The sequence below is a fragment of the Etheostoma spectabile genome, chromosome 3 (assembly GCF_008692095.1).
Source record: "Etheostoma spectabile isolate EspeVRDwgs_2016 chromosome 3, UIUC_Espe_1.0, whole genome shotgun sequence".
Classification (NCBI taxonomy): Eukaryota; Metazoa; Chordata; class Actinopteri; order Perciformes; family Percidae; genus Etheostoma; species Etheostoma spectabile.
The window spans coordinates 18,167,646-18,178,284 of record NC_045735.1 but is presented as its reverse complement, the minus strand read 5'-3'; the positions used below and the strand labels follow the sequence as shown (position 1 = coordinate 18,178,284).

Genomic DNA, 10,639 nt, shown 5'->3' with positions numbered 1-10,639 from the left:
GTTGATGGATAATCACAGACTGGAATATGTCAACTTTTACTCAATACTATTTCAAAAACACTTAAATTTGTTTTTAAATGCTGTAAAATTGAATAAGACGCCCCAAAATTAATGAAAGTAGAGATTTGTACTTGCCAAAGAGTGTTGTGTGGAATCAATCATGTTATTTTGGGGAATTAAAAAGAACATTGACATAGGAAAACGGGTCCATTTGACCCGAGGACAACACTAGGGTTAAAACTAACTGATACTGCTAGCTCACCTGAGCTAGCTTATGTATCTCAGCCAAGGAGGATGCTATTAATGTTTACATCTAAGGTTGCCGGGTGTGCTTCGGTAAAAAGAAAATAGTCCCTACACAAAACTTCTCACAACCAGATGTGTGGATTATCTTGAGTAACCGTGTCATGATTTCTGGAAAGTGACATTGCTGTTGAGTTTTTCAAATGTATTTTTTGGCCCAATACAGTCTGCATGGAATGCTGCTGGGGTGTGTGAGAGTGTCCCTCTGGTGCTCTTCGGTTTGGTGATCCCACTTGCAGGGCCTGAACTTTTTTGACCACCTGTCACTTTTTACCAGCCACTTTTTTGCCTCAAAAAGGTGAAAAACAGGAATTGCTGTGTCTCTATGATCCTATCCTGTCCTATTCATGGTAGCCTACTCGTGGACATTGCGTCGTCATCACGTGCTGTAGTAGGGTGGCCCATCTTGATTATCCAGCGTAAAGACATAATTTCCTATCCTGGCCTGGAACACACATTCATACAGTTTGATAAAGTACTTATTGGACTTTAACTTATCATTGCACCTTCAATAATGCAGCTGTCCTCAATCTAGGTCATCCTGTACATCTCATCTGCGGTTTTTCCTGCATCTACCGTGTGATTGTGTGTGTTTATGTGTGTGTACATGCGTCAGTCGCAGGGGGAACGGAGCTACAGCCCCCCCCCCCCGCTGCAGCTAGCCGACATGATTGAAACAACAGCGACTTTATAGTGAAAAAACAGTACAGCGTACATTGTTTAAATGTTCACAGGTTGACAGGATGTCTTTCGCTGTACGTTTTGTTGGTAAATGTGACATGTTCGAGTCACACACGTCTCGTCTTCATGTCAGAAAGACGGAAATTAATTTGACCCGTTCTCGCTCCCTATTGATCAGTGGCTGCACGTGGGACTGCTGGGATTGTCGTAAGTAACGAAAATGCGAAAGGAGGCCCCGGCTGTCAATCAATGTCTTCCAGTGATGCGGGCCCCTGATTGGTCCGGGCCAGTAAGCAACTGCATACCCTACTTACCGATGGTTACGCGTCTGAATCACTCAATGCTCATTGGCTACCAGCCAACGTGGCAGGTAGATTGACAGTGTTACTCGCCAATTGCAAAATTCACCCGCATTTGGCAGGTGGACGGGTGTTAATTTCATGCCCTGTCTACTAGTTTAAAAAGGTTGAAGGAAACTGAGGCACTCGAGAGGGTAAAATGTAAAAAGCCTTTAATTTTGTCTTGGCTATAAAGTCATTAAAAACTACCTAAACTGTATTTTCTATGTTTTGTCATGTATTTGTTTATCACTTTAAGCACCACAAGCCATATATGCAATTTTGTGCTGTGTAGTTCCCTTATATTTGGGAGAAGGCAGACTCCATCTCCATCTTTATTGCTATAGAAGATAACTCAAACACTGGGAATATATAGTATAATACAATAATATTTCCTTTAAATTTTGAGGTGAATGTTCCCTTTAAACCCAACTAAACCCTAGTTTCCTCCATAAAATGATGGAGCAGCTGCACGCAAAAGAAAACACAGAGGCTGCTAACCACACTCTCTTAAACTTTCAAGGTGATACCTGATTCAGTGTATCAGCAGGAAACTGTTGCCAAGGGAACAGAATTACTTGACTGTTGATAAAGAATGTCAGGCAATCAAGAGGGAGCTGGAGGCGCTGGAGCACGCTCTGATAGGGCGACACTTCCACCTCTTCTTTGAACAAGGATGTGGGAAACCTGACAATCCATCAGCATCTCCATGGATACTGGTCAGATTCACCGTGATCAGTGCAGCACTGCTGTTTAAATGCTGTGTGAATGTCTCTATCCAAGCACGACGTCTGCAGTAGAAGCAATGTAAAGCAAGAGGCATAAATAATGACAGTCATTACCTGACAAAAATAGACCTTGGAAGGTCACCTGTTTTACAGGGAGAGGCAGCTCACAAATATCAGTGTCATTCTCTGAAGACTTCAGCTGAATAGCCTGTTAAACCAAAAGATCTATAACTTCACATTTTTTGTCCCTTTCTACAGCAGGGTTGGCTGCACGGTTTCAGTGGAGGGCTGTCTGCACATACGCACACACACGCACACACACACGCACACACGCACACACACACACACACACACACACACACACACACACGCACGCACACACACCCTCTTGTCGTTATATAACATGCCTGATTTAAAGCTACTTGTTTCAAGTAGGACCTCTCACATCCTCTCGTTGGTCAAGTGAATGTAATCTGGGTGAGAAATATTTTGTTACAAGCTCTGTGTTTTAGAGGCAGTTATGTTTTTATATTTTTTGCTTGCTAGGTAAACTGTACTCTACAGCCCGACCAATATATCGACGGGCCGTTATTATCCGCCGATATCGACGTCACTAGTATTAAAAGATACGGGGTGCTTAGCCCCCAGAGTATTTGTGACTTGCGTTTGCAAAATCTTTGCATTCCCATCTTTTGTTACTGTATTGGAGCTACACTTATGTCAACAACCAACAAACCAAGATGTTAACAAGTAAAAAGTGACAGACATATCCTCTTCTTCCATTTCTACTGTGTTCAACAAAGGTTACTGTAAAATAATGTTCGCTTTTAGACACGTCAAAGCTGCAGGGGGGAATTTACTTAGACCACGCTTTGCTCCTGATGAGTTCTTCTGTAAGCAATGACTTAATAAATGCTATCTGTCTGCTCATGTCAATGTATGATAAAGTAATAGCATTCTATATGAGAAAAAGAAAAAAATAGGTATCACTGCATACTTTATCATGTTATTGATACGGATCCTATTTAAAGTGGCTACTGTGTAAAAACAACAACCTGATGATGGAAGGAATAAAAGCTTTGGACCAATGATTAGTGTATAGTGTATGTATATATATATATATATATACATATATACATATCTTTCATTTTATTTTCACATGTGTATCGGTTAGCATGTGCTCATCTTTAGCTTACATTTAGGTAACATCTACATATTTGTTAAATTTATCACAGCCAGTGAATGCAGAAAATTAAATTGGTTAGAATGTACCTAGCATATATAATAAATATAAGGAAATAATTTAGTTTAGGCTATGCATAGTGCCTAAACCTGCCAATAAATGCTTATTGTGAAAAGAAACAAAACAAAACTCAGACCTATAGACTACCACTGACCTCCATCAGACCTATTGACCACTACTGACCTCCATCAGACCTATAGACCACTACAGACCTCAATCACACCTATGGACCGCTACTGACCTCCATCAGACTTATAGACCACTACTGACCTCCATCAGACCTATAGACCACTACTGACCTCCATCAGACCTATAGACCACTTCTGACCTCCATCAGACCTATAGACCACTACTAACCTCCATCAGACCTGTAGACCACTACTGACCTCCATCAGACCTTAAATAACCAAATATTCATATCTGTATAGGCCTTAATCAGTCGGGCTCTACTCCACTCCCAGGGCTAAATGTTTAAACGATGTGTAAGCACAAAACCATGCGTATGCTATTCCCCACATATAAAGTTGCATTTTTAAAAGAAGTACATATGTATGTATGTATGTACATGTAAGAATACACTGTGTATGTACAGTATGTATGTTAATGTAGAGATAGTTCTTGTAGGTTGTTGATGATATTATTTTTTCTGTCTACACAGCGATGTCTATAAAATGTCAATCAACGGTGCATTTATACATTTTCAACCTAAGAATTTGAAATGAGTCATGTTTACGGTTTTGAAATTTACTTTCAAACTGTAATTTCCCTTTTTATAGCTCTTAGGACTTTATCATCAAGTGCGAAGCACTTTGTGAAGGCTTTTTTTAATACGAGCTCTAAAAAATAAATTATTGTTAAACTGATGTTTGATAACTATGATTGAGCTATGAATTACTACTACAGGCGTTGTGAATACTCAGTTGTGTGTAATGCGGCATCGGAGATCATCAGTGTGGCACTATCGGTAAAATTGCTGTTCCTTTAAGTGACCGGTCTAATAAGTGGTGGAGCAGGCAGAAGTATCGATATGCAAACTGGTGATGGATGTATTTGTTGATCCTAGCATTGCTTACTGTGGGAGTGGACATTGTGCACCCAGTTCCACAATGACTGAGATGTAAAAACAGCGCAGCTTTATGAATCTGACTTAAGTAAATCTGTAGTGAATGTGACATACATAATTCACCGTGTGGCTAAGTGTGGTTCCACACACCTTTGATTAGACATGTAATTTACTGCCCTTAGTCACCGCGGGTAAGGATAACTGTTCAAGGAGCACGGCCCCTTTAAATGTTGAGAATGCATGATGACGTGTCAGGTTATGGGGTTGGCATTAGGCTCAGCGCCTTATTCTGTTTTTATGTTTTTTCCTGTTGAAAAAGTGGAAATTGTCTCTTGCATCTTGCTGCAATTTCCACACATTCTTCTTTTCTGTCTTTTTATCCACAAACAGTTATAGTCGGGAGTCGTTTTTATACAGTACATTTGGCCCCAGGTCTGACTACTGTTTTCATGACTTTATGAAGTGACACATTTGGCATAGTTTTGATATTAAAATAATAGTGGTCACATTAAGACTTTCAGTCTAAACAAATAATCTGAATTTGTATGTGCAAATTCATAAAATACGTTCATGGATGAGCCTGTGATAATCTGTGATACATAAAAATGTCCCTTTTTACCTGAAGATCAAATTTACATCACAAACAATGAAACATACGTACAGTGAAATGTATATTGAAAGACATACATACATACATACATTCATACAGTACATACATACAGTATATACATGCATACATACACACATGCATACATACACACATACATACATACATACATACATACATACAACACACATACATACATACATACATACAACACACATACATACACACATACATACATACATACATACACACATACATACATACATACACACACAAATACATACACACATACATACATACACACATATTTACATACATATATACATACATACATACACACAGTATATACATACTGTGTGTGTATGTATACATACATACACACACCTACATACACACATACATACATACACACAGTACATACATACATACAGTATATGTACTACATAAATAATTGAACGATATTTAGAGACAAAAGGCAAACTGTTCAGATAATTTTTTGTCTTTTTGTTCCTTTAAAACTTAATTTTATTCAGGTAATGAGCTGAAGAGAGAGCTATACTGCACACACAAAAAATTTGGAAAAAGAATTGAGCGAGACAGGCCTTTGAAGAGTGGCTAATAAATTAACCAATATGCACACATATGGCATTCATCAATTATTTCAGCTTAAACATAATGGTGCATTCATTACGTCTTTTTTATTGAAAGGGATATCATTACATGGATCAAGGAGGTTAAAATGATTATGGATAATTTGGATTTACCATCTTTTTTGAGTTTTCTCTTCCGAGCTCTGAAAAGTGATGGAAGCAGAGAGTGTGAGAGCTCACTGTGTACTCCTCTAAATCACGCTCAGTTTATAAAACTGTAAGCTGCAAATTGGAGGTAATTATGCTCCACTTATCACAGAATCTCTCTCACCTCTCTGAAGACTCTTACAAGCCAAAATGTTTGAATAACATCCAAAGATATAACATTTCATTTCCACATTTGTTTTTTAAAATTGAAATAACTAATTGAAATAATAAAATTGTAGTGAACGAATACCCTGGAACACACTCTGGAACACACTCTGCTCTCATCCTGCAGACGAAAGCAATAGTTAGAGTAATACTGGAGAGTGAAAAATAGCAAGTCTTAAGGATTTTTGGCTTTTTTGCTGCGTGAAATCCATTGACAGTGTGATGTGGAGCCATATTTCTAAGATTATTGGCAGGATTGATTGCGGAAAATTGTGTGTGTAACAAAAGACACTGCCAATTCTTACCACCGAACGATAATCCAAATTAACAACCTTGACCAAATTACAGTTGCTCTGATTTGCATTCACACAGAGCATAGGATCAGCCAACTAAGGGTTCATGACTACGCAGGTATTCACTGGAACTAATACATGCTCTTATGGCTAACAGGGGATTTTGGGGACAGATTTAGCATTACAACGGATCCTCTTTTAGCAAACTAATTAAACAGCACTTTGTGCTTTTAGGTAACTTCTGTACGGAAGAGGACTAGGGCCACTGGTGAAAATTTTTTGTGAGTTCTGACTTTTTTCTCAGAATTCTGAGATTAAAGTCAGAATTCTGAGATTGAAGTCAGAATTCTGACGTTTTTTCTCAGAATTCTGACTTTATTCTCAGAATTCTGACTTTAATCTCTGAATTCTGACTTTTTTCTCAGAATTCAATTCAATTCAATTCAATTCAATTTTATTTATAGTATCAATTCATAACAAGAGTTATCTCAAGACACTTTACAGATAGACCACACTCCAGAATTTACAAGGACCCAACAGTTCTAATAGTTTCCTCCTGAGCAAGCAACAGTGCGACAGTGGCGAGGAAAAACTTCCTTTTAGGCAGAAACCTCGGTCAGACCCAGGCTCTTGGTAGGCGGTGTCTGACGGGCCGGTTGGGGTTAGAATGAAGAGTGGCAATAAAAATAGAAAAAAAATTAGTAGTTTGTAGAAGTTCTTTGTAGTAGTTCATGGCATAGCAGGACGCTGTGCGGCATTACAAGGCACAGCAGGACGTAGCGACGTAGCAGGACGTAGCAGGACGTAGCAGGACGTTGCAGGACATTGCAGCACGTAGCAACGTCCTGCAACGTCCTGCAACGTCAAATTTGACTTTAACAAATTCTGACTTTATTCTCAGAATTCTGACTTTATTCTCAGAATTCTGACTTTTTTCTCTCACTGGTGAAATTTTTTGTGAGTTCTGACTTTAATCTCAGAATTCTGAGATTAAAGTCAGAATTCTGAGATTAAAGTCAGAATTCTGAGAAAAAAGTCAGAACTCACAAAAAATGTTCACCAGTGGCCCTAATCCTCTTCCGTACTTCTGAGTGTTTGAGTTCTCAGTTAAAAACCGTTTAGAAACCTCTATAATGCAAAGCCTACCATTCCAGGATCAGTCCACAAAAGGGACGTCATCACAACATACATGGCATGGCGCTATTTTAAATGATTTTACAGAGTGGTGCGAGTCGACTTTTATTAACATTAACGTGGCAAAAACTAAAGAAATGCTAATCGATTTTAGAAAGAACCCCCCCACCCTCTCTTCTACTCTCATTAATGATCAAGCTATGGAAGTGGTGAAGCAATACAAATACCTTGGTATTATAATCGATGACAAACTCACCTTCGAGCCACAAGTTGACGCTGTCTGTAGGAAATCACATCAACGCGTGTTTTTTTATCGTAAACTTCGCAATTCTAATGTCGATAAGACTTTTATGAGGATGTTTTATTGTTGTTTTATTGAATCTACTCTTTCTTTTGCCTTTGTGAGTTGGTTTAGGTCCCTCACGCTTATAAAACAAGAACAGGCTGCAATATATAGTTAAGGTGTGTGGCAAGATTTCCCACAACCCTCTGACGGACTTAAACTCTGTCTATGAGACAAGGTCCCTGAAGAAGGCCCAGTCGGTCCTGGCCGACCCTAGTCCCCCCCTGAACAGCTGCTTCATTTTGTTGCCGTCTGGCCGCAGATTCAGTCTAAAGCCTAAATGCAGGACAAACAGACACAAAAACTCTTTTGTCCCAGCCGCTATAGGCTTTTTTAACCCTTGTGTTGTCTTCCTGTCAAAATTGAAAATCAACACTTTTGGTGAGGCAACATTTTAAGTTTTTGTCTCTTTTTTCATCACTTTTGATGCTTTTTTTTCAATCTTTGTCACTTTTTTGACGTTTGCAACACGATATTTCACAGTTGTTTTTTGAACTTATGGACTTGACTCTATTTATAGGAAATTGTACCTAATGTTTGAGTTAGAAAAGCAGGAATTAGGAATTATTTAGACTAAAATTAAAGGAATGGATGTTGATGGATAATCACAGACTGGAATATGTCAACTTTAACTCAATGACTATTTTTTTCAATTGCTATAAAGTTGAATAATACACCCCAAAATTAATGAAAGTAGAGATTTGTGTGGAATCAATCTTGTTATTTAGGGTAATTAAAATTGGGTAGTTAAAAAGGATATATAGGAAATATATGGATGAAATATATATAGATATAGGAAAACGGGTCAGTTTGACCCAAAGACAACATGAGGGTTAATAAGTGAGGTGTGGTACGTATTTATGGTACGTATTTATTTTGTTTCTAGATGTATGGCTGTTGTCTTGTATAACCTGTGTGTTACATGCTGCTGCACAACAAATTGCCCCTCGGGGATAATAAAGACTCCTTGAACTTGAACTTGGTATGGTCAAAAGTATGTGGGCAACATCTCATACCAAAACCAAGCCATAATAGCCATCACTCCAATGTGGGTTAAGGATAAGAACGTAGCTGCAGGGATTTGCTCCCATTCAGCCAAAAGAGCGTTAGCGAGGTTTTCACGCGGATGTTAAGCGATAGGGCCTGGCTCACAGTTGCTGTTCCAGTTCCACTCCAAAGGTGTTAGATGGGGTTGAGGTCAGGGTCTTCACACCAAACTCAGAACACTTGGGTTGCACTTCATAGCCTTTAAATTGGCTCCTGGACTCCTCCACCCGCCTCCCTTCCTCAAATAACGGGAGGATAAAGGCAACCAGTACATTTTAAAAGGGATGAGACTTCCTTTTCCTCTGATGCATTTCAGCTGTATGGGCAGTTAGGAATCCATCAGCTGCCTGGCTTCTGGGACGGCTGCTCTCTTGCATCTTCGCCTATAGCTCCTCGGTGATCCCTCCTCGATGCTCGCTCCTTGTTCCTCTGGGCAGAAATAAGAGCTTTAAGAAGGCCTTCACCGAGGAGGGACAGAAAAAAAAGTCTGATTCAGCCAAGGAGCTAACAAATAAGGGCTATGAGATGCAGCCCTTAAACACTTTATGGACACTTACTCTGTGCACGGAGACAGGACAGAAAAGGACCTTCCACGAACAGGTGGCACAAAGTTGGAAGCACGTTATTATCTAAAATATAATTGTAATCTGTAGCAATATGAGTTCCTTTATTTGGAACAAAACACCCTGACCTAAACCCTGAAAAATGGCCCCTGGTCAAGGACACAAAGGTATAGCTGTATACTTCTGTCCATGTAGTGCATTTGGAACTATCTTCTTTGCATTTAGAGTTTTTTCACTATTTGTCATAGACAACTTATTGTGTAAAGTAATGAGTAATTGTGCCGGAAAAATGTTTTCCACCCGCTCATGAAGTGAATTGTTTTTTTTTTAATGCAGTATTTTGAATTTAATAATGTTTCCACATTACGCATTTGAATACATACTTTGTAGTGCTGTCAGTTAAATGCGTTACTAACGGCGTTAAGGCAAACCCATTTTAACGGCGTCATTGTTTTCCCCCTTTTATTTGATGGACAGTGTGACACTGTGTGAGAGATTATTTGCTCCTAGTGAGAATGTTAGTGTGAAATTAAATGAATAAAACAACAACATTTGCACAAAGCGAGCCGATCCACTTTTCCACGTTGACAAGAGCATTAACATGAGAAAAAATAATGGGACGAAAAGAAATCAAAGGACAATTAAAACAGATAAGAAATGTGCAATTAATTGCGATTAATTACAAGTTAACTGTGACATTAATGCGATTAATCGCGGTTAATATTTTAATCGTTTGACAACACTAATATTTCACCCACATGTTGGCATTTGTTTCGGTTTCCTTGGCCGTCATTCACTTCTAACTAAGCAAGACTCATGAGGAAGAAAAGGAAGAATTGATTTTCTATCATCCTACCCTACTGGAAGGTTCCCATTATGGTTTTTTTTGCTTCCAACTGCCTTGACTCATGTGTGTGACAGCAGAAGTAAATATAGTTTGGCTTTCAAATTTCACTAAATTTATCTACTTGGCGTTATCACAAGCCAGAATGAAGCAGTCCTTTTTTTTATCAGGAAATTTAATTTGAACTGGTCGAGATTAACTACTTAAAGAAGAATAGGGAGTATTAAAAATAGCTTTTTATCCCACTTTTACATCACTGAGTTGTGTTAACCTTTGCTAATTATTTCCATTCTTAATCTCTTCCTTTCTTCATTTGCCTCCCTCCAGTGTCTTCATGTAAAATTTCCATCTTTTTATCGATTTAGACGAACAAGCTGTCAAAGCACCTGTCTCCAGCTGGGTGTTGAATCGGCCTCAGCTGCTCAGCATCGTCTCTCTCATTCTACCGCAGCAAACTTCCAATTAATATCAACTGGGAATGTCACTTGTG

The 10,639-nt window shown here is 38.8% G+C and overlaps 1 protein-coding gene across 1 annotated transcript in view; it reads left to right on the top strand.

Moving 5' to 3' along the window:
• Positions 1 to 7,861: 7,861 nt before the first annotated feature.
• lrfn1 (leucine rich repeat and fibronectin type III domain containing 1) overlaps positions 7,862 to 10,639 on the top strand; it is a 159,888-nt gene continuing 157,110 nt past the window's right edge. Inside the window, exon 1 of the mRNA XM_032510006.1 lies at positions 7,862 to 7,873. The gene's annotated coding sequence lies outside the window, so the exon portion shown is untranslated. The remainder of the gene's footprint in view (positions 7,874 to 10,639) is intronic.